The sequence below is a fragment of the Mandrillus leucophaeus genome, unplaced genomic scaffold (assembly GCF_000951045.1).
Source record: "Mandrillus leucophaeus isolate KB7577 unplaced genomic scaffold, Mleu.le_1.0 Scaffold510, whole genome shotgun sequence".
Lineage (NCBI taxonomy): Eukaryota > Metazoa > Chordata > Mammalia > Primates > Cercopithecidae > Mandrillus > Mandrillus leucophaeus.
The window spans coordinates 1,001,679-1,018,474 of NW_012105476.1; positions in this window are offsets into that span (position 1 = coordinate 1,001,679).

Here is a 16,796-nt window from a genome sequence, read left to right on the forward strand (position 1 = left end):
ACAGCAGTGCTCCCCACCCTCTAATGCACAGCAGTGCCCCCCACCCTCTAACTCACAGTAATGCTCTCCACCCTCTAGCACACAGCAGTGCTCCCCACCCTCTAGCAAACAGCAGTGCTCCCCACCCTCTAATGCACAGCAGTGCCCCCCACCCTCTAACTCACAGTAATGCTCCCCACCCTCTAATGCACAGCAGTGCCCCCCACCCTCTAATGCACAGCAGTGCTCCCCACCCTCTAATGCACAGCAGTGCCCCCCACCCTCTAACTCACAGTAATGCTCTCCACCCTCTAACGCACAGCAGTGCTCCTCACCCTCTAACGTACAGTGGTGCTCCCCACTCTGTAATGCACAGCGGTGCTCCTCACCCTCTAACGCACAGTGGTGCTCCTCACCCTCTAACATACAGTGGTGCTCCCCACTCTCTAATGCACAGCGATGCTCCTCACCCTCTACCACACAATGGAGCTCCTCACTCTCTAATGTACAGTGGTGCTTGTCACACTCTAATGCACAACCATGCTCCTCACCCTCTAACGCCTAATGGTGCACCTCACCCTCTAAAGTACAGTGGTGCTCCTCTCCCTCTAATGCCCAATGGTGTTCCTCACCTCTAATGTACAGCTGCAGTCCTCATACTTTAATGGGAGCAAATGTCCATGGGGCACTGCATCAAAATGCCCATTTTTATGGGTATTTCTTGATTGCATGCTAAACAAAGTGTCGATTATTCATGCCTCCCCTTTTTAGACCATGTAGGGTAACTTTCTGATATTGCCATGGCATTTGTAAACTGTCATGGTGATGGTGGGAGTGTAGCAGTGAGGATGACCAGAGGTCACTCTCATCACCATCTTGGTTTTAGTGGGATTCGGTCGGCTTCTTTACCACAACTTGTTTTATCAGCAAGGTCTTTATGTTCTGTATCTTATACCTATCTCATGTCTCACTTTATGATCTGCATCTTGTGCCTACCTCCTGTCTCATCCTGTGAGATAGAATACCTAACTGTCTGGGAATGCAGTCCAGTAGGTCTCAGGCTTATTTTACCCAGCCCCTATCTAAGATGGAGTTGCTCTGGTTCAAATACCTCTGACATAACTACGTGCTAAACTTGTGTGGAATGTATCAAAGCCCTGTTGTATTAGTTCCTTCTTATGCTACTATGAAGAAATACCTGAGACTAGGTAATTTATAAAGGAAAGAGGTTTAATTGACTCACGGTTCCAGATGGCTGCAAACGCCTCAGGAAACTTACAATCACGGTGGAAGGGGAAGCAAACACATCCTTCTTCACATGGTAGCAGGAGAGAGACGTGCAGAGTGAAGGGGGAAGAGCCTCTTATAAAACCATCAGATCTTGTGAGAACCCACTATCATGAGAACAGGATAGGGGAAACTGTCCCCATGATTCAATTACCTCCCACCAGGTTCCTCTCATGACATCTGGGAATTATGGGAACTACAATTCAAGATGAGATTTGGGGGACACAGTCAAACCATATCACCTGGTAAGCTTCCCAAACCTTATCTATACAAATAGCCCCCAGAACTTTGGAGTGCTGATTCCCATTCTTTGGAGTCTGTGCTCCCAAGTGGCTGTCCTCATGCTTTGTGCTCAAGTTATGTCCATTTCATCCTGTTTTCTGAATCTCTTTATTTAGGGTTGACAGGGAAAGGATTGGCCATGGCACCTGGCACACGGGCAGCTCCTGGCAGGAGGCCAACTGTGCCACAAGTCTGGCCAGTGCTCTCTGCAGGGCTGTGTGGCTGCCCACTGCCTGGGCTGCCTGGCCAGCTCACTCTTTCAGACTGTCTCACCAGGGTCCAGACTTCCTGTCCCAGGAGTTTCTGGGTAGCGGAGAGGGAGAGGAGGAGGCAGGCCTGGAGGCTCACGTTCCCCCAGGATCTGAGCTTCCACCAGGAAGGAAACCAAAATATATCCCCCGCAAATAGACTTCTTTGCCATATTTCGAGATGACTGTTCAGAGGGCCTGAAAACAGAAGCAGCCCTGCAAAGCTTTCTTTTGTGGGGAAATTTGCATCTGTATAGAAAACCTGCATTGATGCAGCCAGGCTTTTGCTGAGGCCCTCATTTGTCTGCATTTAGGAAAGATAAGCTGAGAGTCTGTGTATTAGCCTGTTCTCACGCTACCATAAAGAATTGCCTGAGACTGGGTGATTTATTAAAGGAAGGAGGTTTAATTGACTCACAGTTCTGCAGGGGTGGGGAGGCCGCAGGAAACTTACAATCATGGCAGAAGGGGAAGTAAACACATCCTTCTTCACATGAAGGCAGGAAGGCGAAAGAGTGCCAAGCAAAGGAGGAAGCCCCTTATAAAACCATCAGATCTCATGAGAACTCACTCACTACCATGAGAAAAGCATGGCAGTAATTGCCCCCATTATTCAATTCATGTGTCAAGTTCTGCCCTTGACACATGGGGATTATTATAATTCAAGGTGAGATTTGGGTGGGGACACAGAGCCAAACCATATCATTTCACCCTGGCCCCTCCCAAATCTCATGTCCTTACATTTCAAAACACAATCCGGCCCTTCCAACAGTCCCCTAAAGTCTTAGCTCATTCCAGCCTTAACCCAAAAGTGTAAGTCCAAAGTCTCATGTGAGACAAGGCAATTCCCTTCTGCCTATGAGCCTGTAAAATCAAAAGCATGTTTGTTACTTCCCAGATACAATGAGGGTACAGGTGCTGGGTAAATACACCCATTCCAAAAGGGAGAAATTGGCCAAAACAAAGGGACTACAGGCCCCATGCAAGTCTGAAATCCAACAGGGCAGTCATTAAACTTCAAAGTTCCAGAATGATCTCCTTTGACTCCATGTTTCACATCCAGGTCATGCTGATGCAAGAGGTGGTTGCCCATTGCCCATGACCTTAGGCAACTCTGCCCCTGTGGCTTTTCAGGGTACAGCACCACGCACCCCCCACTCTGCCCAGCTGCCCTCATGGGCTGGCTATGGAGTGTCTGCAGCTTTTCCAGATGTACAGTGCAAGGTGTTGGTGGATCTACCATTCTGGGATTTGGAAGATGGTGGCCTTATTCTCACAGCTCCACTAGGCAGTGCCCCAGTGGGGACTCTTATGTGGGGGCTCTGATCCCACAGTCCCTTCTGTACTGCCCTAGTAGATGTTCTCCATGAAAGCTCTGCCCCTGCAGCAAACTTCTACCTGGACATCTTGGAAATTCCATACATCCTCTGAAATCTAGGTGGAGCTCTCCAAATCTCAATTCTTGACTTCTGGGCACCCACAAGCCCATTACCACATGGAAGCTACCAAGGTTTGGGGCTTGCACCCTCTGAAGCAATGGTCTGAGCTGTATGTTGGCCCCTTTTAGCCATGGCTGGAGTGGCTGGGACAAAGGGCACTAAGTCCCAAGGCTGCACACAGCAGGGGGCCCCTGGACCCAGCCCAGGAATCCCTTTTTCTCTTCTAGGCCTCTCGGCCTGTGATGGAAAGGACTGTTGTGAAGGTCTCTGACATGCCCTGGAGACATTTTCCTCATTGTCTTCGTGATTAACACTCAGCTCCTCGTTACTGATGCAAATTTCTGCAGCTGGCTTGAATTTCTCCCCAGAAAATGTTTTTTTTTTTTTTTTCTATTGCATCATCAGGCTGCAAAATTTTCAAACTTTTATGCTTTGCTTCCTCTTGAACAGTTTTCCACTTATAAATTTTTTCCACTGGATACCCTAAATCATCTCTCTCAAGTTCAGCGTTCCATAGATCTCTAGGGTAGGGTCAAAATACCACTAGTCTCTTTGCATAGCAAGAGTAACCTCTATTCCCATTCCCAACAAGTACCCCATCTCCATCTGAGATCACTTCAGCCTGGACTTCATTGTCCATATCACTATCAGCATTTTGATTAAAGCCATTCAATAAGTCTCTAGGAAGTTCCTAACTTTCCCACATCTTTCTGTCTTCTGAACCCTCCAAGTCTCTAGGAAGTTCCAAACTTTCCCATATTTTCCTGTCTTCTTCTGAGCCCTCCAAACTGTTCCAACCTCTGCTTGTTACCAAGTTCCAAAGTTGCTTTCACAGTTTTGGGTATCTTTATAGAAGCACCCCACTCTCGGTGGTAAGAATTTATGGTATTACTCCATTCCCATGCTGCTTTAAAGAACTGCCTGAGACTGGGTAATTTATGAAGGAAGGATGTTTAATTGATTTACAGTTCCACAGGACTGGGAAGGCCTCAGGAAACTTACAATCACGGTGGAAGGGGAAGCAAACATGCCCTTCTTCACATGATGGCAGGAAGGAGAAGGAACACCAAGCAAAGCCCCTTATAAAATCATCAGATCTCACAAGAACCCACTCACTATCAGGAGAACAGCATTGCAGAAACCACTCCCATGATTCAATTATCTCCACCTGGTTCCACCCTTGACATGTGGGGGGTATTAAAATTCAAGGTAAGATTTGAGTGGGGACACAGAGCCAAACCATATCAGTCTGTCACCCTTAAAGGCTAGAAGAAGTATTTACCATTTGCTAGCTGTGAGGTCCTATAACCTGGTGAGACTGGCCTCCTCTTCTCCCCCTCCCATAACCTGCCATGCCACTGTTTTTGGCTGTGCTTGAGCCTCCATTCTTTCTGTAACCTGTCCAAAGAAAAACTGAACTCTAAAATATTTAAAGAAGTTTCTTCTGAGCCAATATGAGTGACCATGGCCCAAGGAACGGTCTCAAGAGGTCCTGAGAAAGTGTGCCCAGGCAGTTGGGTCACTGCTTAGTTTTATACATTTTAGGGAGACAGAAGTTACAGCGAAAGGCATAAATCAATAGATGGAAGGTGTACATTGGTTCTGCCTAAAGAGGTAGGACGTCTCCAAGTTGGGGTGCTTACAGGCCACAGGTGGATTCAAAGATTTTCTGATTGACAATTGGTTGAAAGAGCTAAGCTTTGTTTAAAGACTAGAAGTCAGTAGAAAGAAAGGCTTGGGTTAAGATAAGGGGGTTGTGGAGACGATGGTTCTTGTTATGCAGATGAAGCCTCCTAGGTCACAATCTTCAGAGAGAATAGAAGGTGAATGTCTCTTTTCCGACTTTGAAAGTGTCAGACTCTCATTTAATCTCCCTTAGATCCGGGAAAGGCCTAGAAAGAAAGGCCTGGCTGCACTACAGATGCAAATTTCCCCTACAAAAGATGGCTTTGCAGGGCCATCTCAAAATATGTCAAAGAAATATAGTCTGGAGTAAAACATTTTGATTTCCTTCAGGGTCTGCCATCTGTCATGTGAGGCTACACCAGAGTCAGGCTGGAATTTGGTGTCTTATTGCCACAAGGAGTCTACTCTGTCACTCTCATGATCTCCACTTTAAGGTTAATGCTACCCAGCTGTGCCTAACTCCCAACAGGGAGGGGAATAAGGTATTTCTGACTCTACTTGCTATCATGGCTGGGAATTCAGCTTTTCAGGTTTCAGTGGAGTCTCCTTGGTCAAGAGGCAGTTGTTAGATATAAGTTCTAAATTTCTCTTCAAAGAATCAATATGTCAGTATGTTCAATTATTTGTCTTCTACTGTTAAACTTAACTTCCTTGTAAAGCAACCTTTTTCGATTACCTGCTCCACCCTGACTCATTCTGATTACCTGCTCCACCCTGACTCATTCCGATTACCTGCTCTATCATAACCATTTTTCCCCACTAAAACACTCACCCTGTCAGTCCCTTTAAATCAGTCAATCGGAATTAGTTTAGCCTGTGTGGTCTAACCTTAGCCAATAGTGAAATTACACAGCAGCAGGGGCCACGTGCTTCAGGGATAAGAACCCCTTCCCCTCCCTTGTCCAAGTGTGCGCTCACCATTGCTCCATCTCCAAGTGTGCACCCTTCTATAGAAGTAACTTGCCTTGCTGAGAATTAAAAAGAAAATTTTATATTCGAGTGCTATTCCTTTTGCGGCACCAAACTATATATATAACAAGGTCTAGTCAGTTGGCTGAATGGGCTTAGGACTTTATTTTTGGTTTACAAATCTCAAGGTGGTATAAAAACAGCAACTATCCTGCCTTTCTTTGAGTTCTTTTTTTTTTTTTTTTTTTTTTTGAGATGGGGTCTTGCTCTGTCACCCAGGCTGGAGTTCAGTGGCACCATCTAAGCTCACTGCAGCCATCATCCCCCAGGCTCAAGTGATCCTCCCACCTCAGCCTCCCAAGTAACTAGGACCACAGCATGTGCCACCAAGCCCGGCTAATTTTTTTTTTCTCTTTGTATTTTGGTAGAGACAGGGTCTCACCCAGGCTGGTCTCAAACTCCTGAGCTTAAGCCATCCGCCTACCTCAGCCTCCCAAAGTGCTAGGATTACAGGCATGAGCCACCGTGCCCGGCCTCTTTGAGTTCTTATATTTCCCTGACTCCTGTGCACATTTATAAATTTGTATGCCTTTTCCCCTGTTAATCTGCTTTCTGTCAGTTCATTTTTTCAGGGAAACTTCAGAGGTGAAAGGAAAGATTTTCCTTCTCCCTTACAACCCCAGTAGGCTTGAAGCCAAAGGCCTCACCTAATTCCTGATGGGACAGGAGAGAGTGTTCTATGAAGGGTCACCCCAGGCAAGAGACCTCTCTTCCTCAGAACAGACCCCCAGGTTCCTCTCCCCAAAGTCCAGCCCAGACCTTCACCTGGTAGCCCTGAGGGCCAGCTCCCAGCCCTCATTCTTCAGGGCCCTGGGAATGTCCCATCCCCTCCTGGGCTGCCCCCAGACCTGGTGCCTGTGGGTGGAGAGGTGTTCTGAGGTCACAGGCCTCCTGCTGACCTCTCCCCGCAGGGCTTTGAGTCCCTGAGACTGCAGACGTGGACCAGGAAGCTGCAAGGAGGCCGGGAGATGGGGAGACCCTGAGCGTAAGTTCGTTCTTGCTGGCCCGACCAGAAGCACAGGCCACAGGCAGATCCTGGAAGGAAGTAGGCCCTCCCATGCCAGATCCATCAAGGAAGGACTGAAACCAGAAGCCCAGCTGGGAAGCTGGATTTCTGTCCATCCCAGAAGCCCAGGAGTCATGTGAATGAGCCAGCAGCGTGCCCAGTCCTCCACATTTTACAGAACTCAGTCAGTCTTTGCAGCCCCTTGAGGAAATTCTGTTATTTCCCGTTTACAGATGAGGAAACAGAGGCATGGAACAGGGAGTAACCTACCCAAGGGTCCCTCCTATAAATGGAGAAGAGCAGCCAGGAAGGCTGGCCTGGAGGAGATGGGGCCACATGGACCCAGGCACCTATGTGGCTTCACTGATGGGGCTTCAGCATGGAGGTGGGGCTCCCTGTGCTCAGCCCAGGGGGGCATGGCTTGGGAGCGTGTGTCCAGGCACCCTGAGAAGAGGCACGTCGGCTACCTGGCCACAGCCGGATCTTCCCGGGGAGTCCACACTTCTGTGGGCACCTGGGCCTGGGCAGGGACGGGTTCCCCCATGTGGAGGGGGCCTGGGCTGCAGCTCCTGAGGCACACTCGCCCTGTTGGGAGCGCCTGTCTAACCTTTCCCATCATTTTTAGATGCATCCCTGGTTCTCATTCTTTTTCCCAGCAGGTGGCACTGGGGAGGCTGTTTGGAGCCCTCCAGGCCTATGAGCTCAGGCCATGGATTGCTGGGATCCTTGCCCCCCGCTGACCAGCCCAGGGAACTCGCTGTCCAGGGTGTCTGCAGCTCCCCGTCAGGGTCCACACACGGTGTCCTCCGTGGGTCACGACTGCCCCTGCTGTTGCCAGAATGCCTCTTTCACACCTCCCCACTTCAATTTCTCCAGTCATGGCCCAGTGATTGCACCTGGGGTTGGGGGAGACAGAATTTGCCTGGAAGAGATGCTCAGTGTAGCCAGCTCACGGCCACGGAGCCCCACGTTTGCTCTCAGAGACAGCTTTGCACACAGCAGCATTGGCAGCATCCGGACTGGCCTCCTAGCTCCCCACACATCCTCTTGAATAACAGATGAAAAGGGAATTGATCCCCAGACTCCTTCCTCCAAGGTCAACTTCTCTTCTGCCAAGATCTAAGGAAAGCTTCCATCTCAGCTGCTCCTGCTGCTGGTTCTGTTTCTGCAGGTCATCTTCTGACCTTGACCGAGTTAAGTCCCTTGCGTGCTGTGCTCCCTTGGGTGGAAGCAGAACTGCAGACCCTTGAAGACAGAGCCTGAGTGGCAGAAGGGTCATCAGAGGTTGTGGCCTCTAAAAGACTCTCCAGTTTACAGATGGGGAAACCGAGGCTGGACCGAGGGATCCCTGCCAGGAGCCACATAGCTAGCATGGGGTAGATACTACCTGGCACCTGGACCCAGGTGTGCCCCCTCCTGACCAGGACAGGAGCCGCCAGTGTGGACTTCAGGGAAAGTCACTCTCTGGCAACCTGCACCAGGAGCTGGGGCCACAGAAGGGGATGAGGGGAGAGGGAGAGAGGGCAGCTCTGTGCAGGTGGCACCTCCTTTTCCCCAGGAGCCACAATGCCCTTCACAGTGCAGGGCACTGGAGGTAATTCTGACCAGTGGCTCCAATTCAGGCCGAGCCCCAGGAACTCTGGGATGCATTTAACAACACGGTGGTCAGGCCCAGCGCAGCAGGTGCCCAGCCACCTCTGAGAACCTCTGATGGAGACGAGGAGGCAGAGGCCCTGGGATCAGGAGATGTGTCCAGCTCAACCCTCAGTGCCTTCCTCTGAAAGTGCCATGGGGGCACTGCAGAAGCTCGTGAATGTTAGCATCCTGGAACTCCAGGCCACACTGCGGTGAGGCGCAGACCCAATGTCAAGCTTTGGCTGTGGGCGAGAGGCCTCTGGCTTGGGACTGACTCCGAGTCGTCCAACCGTGTGCGCACATGGGCTATCTCCGCTGACGGCTGCCCTGCATGGTCAGGGATGGCGTCACCAGCCAGCATCCATCTGCAGCACGCAGGCTCAGGGAGGGGGAGCTGCCTCTGATCAGGCTTCACTGCAGGGCCTGGCTTTTCTGCTCAGCTGGCCTCCAGTCTCCAGCCGCGCCTGGGCCCCTGCTGGCCGAGGGTGTCCCGCATCCATCAGACACAGCCAACCCTGGCTGCGGGCCTCCACGTGGGCGAGGCGTCAGGAAAGAGCTGGTTCTCGCTGATTTACCCACTCACTCGCCTGCTCCGCAGTTTCTCTTCTTAGGTTAGGTTTTAGTCCACTGGGCTTGTGCATGGAGCAGGGAGGGTTCCTGACTTTCCCTCCCCCGAGATCCTTCACCCAAGTGCAGCTGAGAAGGTTGAGCCTTTCCCCTATTGGTCTGAAATGGCGCCTTAGCATGTGCTACCTCCATCATTTCTCTTTTTGTTGGTTCCCTCGCCAATACTGAGTTGTTTGGACTATTATGGCCTTAAAGTTGATAGGCTGATTTGCCATAGGATAGGTAAGACTCCTCTAGTAATTTCTCTTTGACTTGCTTCAACTTTCTTCTCATTATCCACCTTTTCTTTTTTTTTTTTCTTTTTGACAGAATCTTGCTTTGTTGCCCAGGCTGGAGTGCAGTGGCACAATCTCAGCTCGCTGCAAACTCCACCTCCCAAGTTCAAGCGATTCTCTGCCTCAGCCTCCCGAGTAGCTGGGATTACAGGCATGCGCCACCACACCCAGCTAATTTTTATATTTTTAGTAGAGACGGTGTTTTGCCATGTTGACCAGGCTGGTCTCGAACTCTTGACCTCAGGTAATCTGCCCGCCTTGGCCTCCCGAAGTGTTAGGATTACAGGTGTGAGCCACCACACCCAGCCATATCAATGTTACCTAGATTTTCACTTTTTATATATGTATTTAATTTTAAATATTTTGTTTCTATAGTTATATCCTCTTGTCATTTTCAAAGACTCAATCCTTTTTTTTTTTTTCTAAGTCTAATTTTTGTTTATTTTCTATTTCATGACTTGGGGTTTTGCCCTTTATCCCGCCCTGTTGAATCGTGTTCTTGTTGTTCATCATCTGGATTCTGAGGTTGAACATAGAGGCCAATCATTTCCAACCTTTCCTGAATTCTTATCAGTGACTTTAAGCTTGAACTTCCCTCTCACAGCACAGTGGCTGCATCCCCTTGGTTTTGATAGGGAGCATATTCTCATTTTCACTCATTTCTAGAAAGAGTGCAACTTCAGTTATATTTCTTCATTTAACCTAGTACGTTTTTTAACTTCCAAGGCATTAGACTCCTTTTTCTTGACTATACTTTTCTTGTTTACTTTTTGTTTTATCACTTTAGGTTCAGAGAACAAAAGCTTGTACAATTTCTTCTTTGAATAATTTATTGGTATTTTGAGGGGCTCTCTGCCTGGTTATGTCAAAGATCGTGGGCTTTTGAGAAAGACCCACATGTACCCACATGTGTGAGGGTTTCGGCAGGAAACTTGTTGCCATGCTCCAAGGACACAGCTGCAGAGAGCTTGGTGACAGGCTGCTTACACAGGTGTGGACAGGCCTGGGGACCCACCCAGGGAGGTGTGGGTGGCATTGGGGTCTTTGCCAGTGCTAGAGGGCATGAGGAGGGAGCCAGTGGTGGAACTGGATAGTGTCATTCAGAAATTAAAGCCCCCAGCAAGAAGGCAGCCTGTCTGGGGTGATCTGAAAAGGGGTGGCCAGGAGGATCAGCCCCCTCCCTCCTTACCCTCTCCTCCTGCCCTCCAGTCCTGGCAGTCTCTCCTACTGGCTGAAGCCAGAACAGAATCTGGAGATGCCACCCTCCCAGGACACAGGGGCAGGGACAGGCTGAGGAGGTAGGAGTAGGTCCGCACAGGGGAGAAGTAAGCCCAGCACACCCTGGGCATCTCCATGGCGTGAGGTCCCTGGCTTCCCTGTAAGAACTTGTGTAAGTGTCTGTCATCAGAAAGACGGCAGGCCGCTCTGGGCAGGACTGTGTCTTCCTCAGTTCTATCAGGACTGCGTCTTACTGAGTGAGTTCCATCAGGACTGTGTCTTACTCAGTTCCATCCCTGCCAGCATCTAGCACTGTGGTCAAGTCCTCTACATGCGGTCCCCAGAGAACCTCTAGTCCCCAACCTCCTGCTCTATGTGTAGGCTGACAGCAGAATCCAGGCCCAAGTCACCGGGGAGCACCCAATTTGCTTCCTCTCCTCCTCAGCTAAGGGTGAGCAGCAGGGGTGACCCCAGCTATTAGCCCCATCTAGCAAACAGCACAGCGACTATACAGAGGGGCAGCCCTTTCCACCACCACGCTGCAGTTCTAGACACAGAGGAAGCTCAGGGCTTCCAGGGTCTTTGTGGATGAACAGAAAACAGAAAGAGGGAAAGAGAGGTAGGGGACTTGGACTGACGTGTCAACAGCCAACACTTCCTTCTGGTCCTGGTCCCCAGGAATCTACCGGGAGCAGCTGCCTGCTGACACAGCTGTGCTGCGATGGGATCTGGCCCCAGCCCAGTTGCTGCTGGCCAGACACTGAGTCAGCACCCGGCTGTCCAGTGCGCCACGAGCAGATCCTGGCAGAGCTGCCCACACTGTGCAGATCCCCAGTGGGCCTCCTGGACCAGAGCCCGGGGACCCATTCACTTGGGGCCCTACCAGTCTCCACCGTTGGTTGGCTGAGGGCTGCCCAGTCTGGCCCCCACCCACCCAGGGCTCCAGTTTCTGAGTCTGGGGCCCAGCAAAGTCCCTCTCCTGCCGGTTATTTCACTCCTTCCTGAAATGGGATCATGACCCTGGTCCTACCTCTGAGTGATTCTGATGTGAGATTAGGGACTGTGCAGGGATGGGGCTGTGATCCTGCAGTGATGGACTCCTGGGCCTCCTCCCAGGCCTGCAGAGTCCAAATCCCCAAGGCAGGGGCTGAGGAGGGCGAGGCTAACAGAGCCCAGGACTCCTGAGGGTCCTGAGCATCTGGGGCCTCCTGGCTCTCGTGACTTCACATCCTGGCCTCTTCCCACCCACCGGAGCTCCGAGGGTCTCAGCCTCTCCACTTGACATCTTTCTTTCCCACTCGTGCGTGTATACACACACACAGACACACACACACACAGACACACACAGACACACAGACACACACACACAGACACACACAGGCACACACACACACACCCCTTCCCAACAAACTGTCCCAAACCTAATGTGGATAAATACAGAATGTGGTGCAAAGTGTCTCCAAACATGCAACAAGCCTCGGCCTCCTTGTCTGTCCACTGCACTGAGACCTCCAGGTCTGGGAGTTCCCTGTGGTGTGACGGGCACCTGTGTCATTTGCTGCCCAAGCCGGACACTGTGAGAGTGAAAGGGGGCATGGGCACAGAAGCACAAGGCAGGACTGTCCTGCTGGGCCTGGACACGGGGTCACCCTCAGCAGCCCCAGGGTCAGAAACTGGCGCAACTATCTTCAGAAATCCCACGTTGGTGCAATTCATCATGGCTCCTCCTCACTCTCATCCCCTGAGGATGACCCAGTTTTGGGTTTGGTCCTCAAGAATCTCCAATAAACATCTTCACCAGACCTGTTTCCTGGGGCGAAGACTTGGTTGTTTATTTCTCTTTATGACTTCTATAAACATTTGGATTTTCAGGAGAAAAACAAGAACTAGGGAGTGGACACTTGTTCTTCCAGCAGAGGAATGGGAAGGGCAGTTCATTTGGCATCCTCTGTCCCGCGTCCTGGTCCTGACTCCCTTCTGAGCCTCAATTTCTCCATCTGTAAAATGGGGAGGAGGCCTGGACCGCAGTCCCAAGCACAGAGTAATGATTTTGAGAACACGTGTCCACTAAAACAGGATGGAACAAAAACACAGTCACTGTGAGCGAGCATTTGGAAGTGTGCAAGGAGGAGATGCTGCTTCACATCTTCTCTCTGCCCATCTGATTCTCTGGCAGGCAAGAGGTGATCATAGCCAGGACTTCTCCTGATTGATGGCTGCCCACACCAGGGGTCCCAGGGCCCAGTCACACACACAACCACTTGGCGTGCTTAACTGGGAGCCCCCATAACTCACGGAGAACAATGGAGTCAGGATCTCTGAGGGATACAGCAGGATGATTCTGATCTGCAGCCAGGGTGAGAACCCTGGGTTAGAAGGTACTACCAGCCTCCATGACTGAGCTGGGTGGAAGCTGTTTATGAATGACGAGGCTTTGGGAGGGGTGGGCTTGAGTGGGGAAAGAGGTCATCGCCGAGGCTTAACATTAGTGCAGAAAGAGGCTGACGTCACGCCTCCACTGGTGAAAGCCCAGGCTGGGGGCTTCCTACCAGGGAACCTGCTTCCTCCCATCCTCCAAGCACTGCCTTGCGCTTGGCTCTGGCCCCAGAGAAGCTACCGGAGTTGGGGGAAGGGTATTCAGCCAAAGACCTGGCTCAAGTCAATCTAGAGCATCCGCTGACCCTCAGGGGCCTTTTCAAGTGTCTCAGCCTTGGTGTCTTCGTTTGCAAGATGGGGACGACAATTGTGCCTCCTTGTGCCCTCTGTGGGTGCAAGTAAACTCAGTTCAGCTATTCAAAAAATAAGCATTTTGGCCAGGCATGGTGGCTCACACCTGTAATACTAGCACTTTGGAAGGCCGAGGCAGGTGGATCGCTTGAGGTCAGGAGTTCAAGACCAGCCTGGACAACATGGTGAAACCCCGTCTCTACTAAAATACAAAAATTAGCTGGGCACGTGTAATCCCAGCTACTCAGGAGGCTGAGGCAGGAGAATCGCTTGAACCCGGGAGGTGGAGGTTGCAGCGAGTCAGGATTGTGTCACTGTACTCCAGTCTGGGCGATAAGCGAGACTCTATCTCAAAAAAACTCCCAAAACCAAAAACCAAAAAACCAAAAAGCCAAAAGTAAGCATTTGACAAATTCCACAGCACGGATGTGGATGGCAGGGAGGGTCAGGGTTACTGGGGAGAGCCAAGGCAGGTGTCTGTGGGCTGGGCCTGCGCTTCTGCCTGGCTGCCCCTGTGCTGCAGTGTGGTTTGCCTGCTCCTCACCCAGGTCCCCGGCTCCACAGCAAGAGCTGGGCCATGACTGGGGCTCTGCTGGGCCTCCTTTCCCTGGACCCAGGCCAGTGGCTGATGTCCTGTCTCCGCCCCATCACCACAGCCCCAGAGCATGCGGCAAACCTGCTGACACCACTGCTGAGGTTCCTGGACCTCTGGGGAGTCTGCGCTGCACCCCAGGCCATGAGCTAGGCCAGCTCCCACTCATTGTGGAGGGGTGGACACAGCCTGGTCAAGCATTCACCATGCCCTAACAGCCATTGTTTATTGGACACAATTTACCGGCCATGAAATTGTTGGGTAATCACTTCACATTCCACAAACGGAGAAGCTGGGGCTCAAAGAGATGAATGACCACCCAGGCTCAAAAGTCAGTGAGGGGTAGAGCCAGGATTTCACTCCAGCAGCCGGTTCTCAGACAACTTCACTGTTACTGTCTCATTGACATTCTCTTACCCAAACCTGAGGACTGCAGCGTCCCCATTGTACACCTGACCCCGAGACTCTCAGAGACTGGGTGCACAGAGCAAAATAAATGAAATCCCGACCCCACCCTTGGGGTGTCTCTGCTGTGTGCGCCCTGCCTGGACCCAGCTCCCCTCCAGGCCCTGCTTTTCCAGGCTTCCCAGGCCCGAGGGGGGCCGTGGGGTGGGGGGCAGCGTCTTCCTGACCTGCCATCCTGGTGTTCACAGAGCCCCCCGGCTGACTCCAGGTGACCCCTTTGCCCACCTCGGCCCCCAGTCGGCCCTGTAAGGCAGAAAGGCTTCATGGAGGAGGAGAAGGGGGAAGAGGCATCCCAACAGGGCTTTGGGGGATGGGGATTCTTTGGTTTTAGGGAAAGGTTGCAAAAGCTGCAATGAAGATGTGACTATAGGGTGGGCAAGGCCTGTCATGGTGCCCCTGAGCAGGCGTCTGGAAGGGATCTGTGAGGACCAGGTGGGTAACGGGGCCTCAGCCTGACAGGGAGCTCTGTGGGAACGGGATCCAGAGTCTATGCCAGGAATGCCGTCCACAGGGCACCTTGGGAGCCATCTGAGCAAAGCTGGGATGCAAAAGGTCCTGCCTAGGCCAGCAGTCTTATGCCTGGGCACTAGTGCATCAGCTTGGAGCTAGTCCCTCCCGGCGTTTTTCTATCTTGGCCTCAGTTTCCCCATTTGTAACATGCAGTTTCCGGTCCCAAAGGGCCTTCCAACTCTATGTGGCTGGACCCCAACTCCAACGCGGTGCAGCACGAGCCCACGGAGGCCCCCACGACTTGGCCGCACTTCAGGGTCCGGGGGCAGGACCCCACGGAGCCGCTTTCACCGCAACCGGGGAGGCACCGCACAGGCCGCACGCGCCCAGCCGCCATCGTCTAGCACCACAGGACGCACGCCCTAGCTCGGCGCGCCCCGCGGGCCCCGCCCCCGTTGCTATGGCAACGGTGCTACTGAGCGGCGAGCGAAGCCGGCTACCCGGCGGCAGAGGGAGGAGGTTGCCACGGCAACCAGGGCGCGCCACCTGCAGGGCGAGGTCTCCTGCGGGGCGGGGTCTCCTGCAAGGCGGGGTCTCCAGCGGGGCGGGGCCTACAGCGGGGCAGGGGCGGGGACGCGGCCCCAGGGAACCGCGCGGCGGGGCTTGCTTCTTTCCAGACTGCTGGGCTCTTGCAATTCCACGCCCTGGGGTTCCGCCCAACGCCTTGGCCTGGGACTTCATAATTCACCTCTTTTAAGATACCTGTCTTTGCACTGTTTTGTCTCTGGTGTTCTGCAGACTTGCTTTTATTTGCTATTGAGGCCCGTATTGATTCCTAATCTGAGCGTTTCTGTCTGTAGACAATTCTGGAAAATTCTAAGCCAATATTTCTTTGAATATTGTTTCAGTGCCTCTCCGTCCCTTCTGGAATTCCGCGAATGGTTCTCCAGCGCAGGTCAAGGCATCCCCTGGCTCTGGCTCTTGGTCCGACCCCACCCTCCTGGCGTCTCTGCTGTGGGCTCCCTGCCCGGACCCAGCTCCCCTCCAGGCCCTGCCCTTCCAGGCTTCCCAGGTCCGAGGGGGACCGTGGCGGGCAGCGTCTTCCTGACCTGCCATCCTGGTGTCCACAGAGCCCCCCGGACTGACCCCAGGTGACCCCTTCGCCCACCTCAGCACCCCCGCCATCCGCACGTCCCCGCCTGATTGCTGCCTGGACCTCACAGCCCCATCCGTCCCCAGCGCTCAGACTGGCTGCAGCTGCCTCTCGTTGTGGCACTTGCGGGTCATTCTTTTCTGTGTAAAAAACTGGTTTCTGTATTTTACATTTTGTGATATATATTTTCTACACTTCATTTTTATTAGGTGGAACCATTTAAAATTACCACTTTTATAGGTCAAAAGTAGACATCAGTAATTTGATATGGTTTAACCTAATATTCTTCCCACATTGGTTTACCTAGAAGTCTACAGCTCTGATAGAATTTTAAAAACGTTTTCCCTAATGTGGTATTTATTAGTAGTGTAGATTCAGAATGATACAAAAGAAAGTAAAACATGAAGGCATCTTACTCTCTAACTCCATTGGCATAAAAAGTTATACCTAAGATTAAAAAATTCAAATAATATACACAGAAAGAGGATATATTTAAAAAGAAAGAAGTGAATGCCTTCTCAACAACTCCCACCAAGAGTCACCAAAAAAAAAAAAAAAAAAAAAGGGATGAGGGGGTTACATTGTGCACACTCTTCTGTGTCCCTTCTAAACAATTTACAACAAATCCCAGTCATCGTCACCCATCAGCACATACTTTTGAGACGCCTTCATTTTAGAGGCTTTGGAGAAATCACTCCTGTATATGCCCCAGTCCATTTAGCCAGTGCCTGTAGGCAAACAACTTGATTATTTTTTAT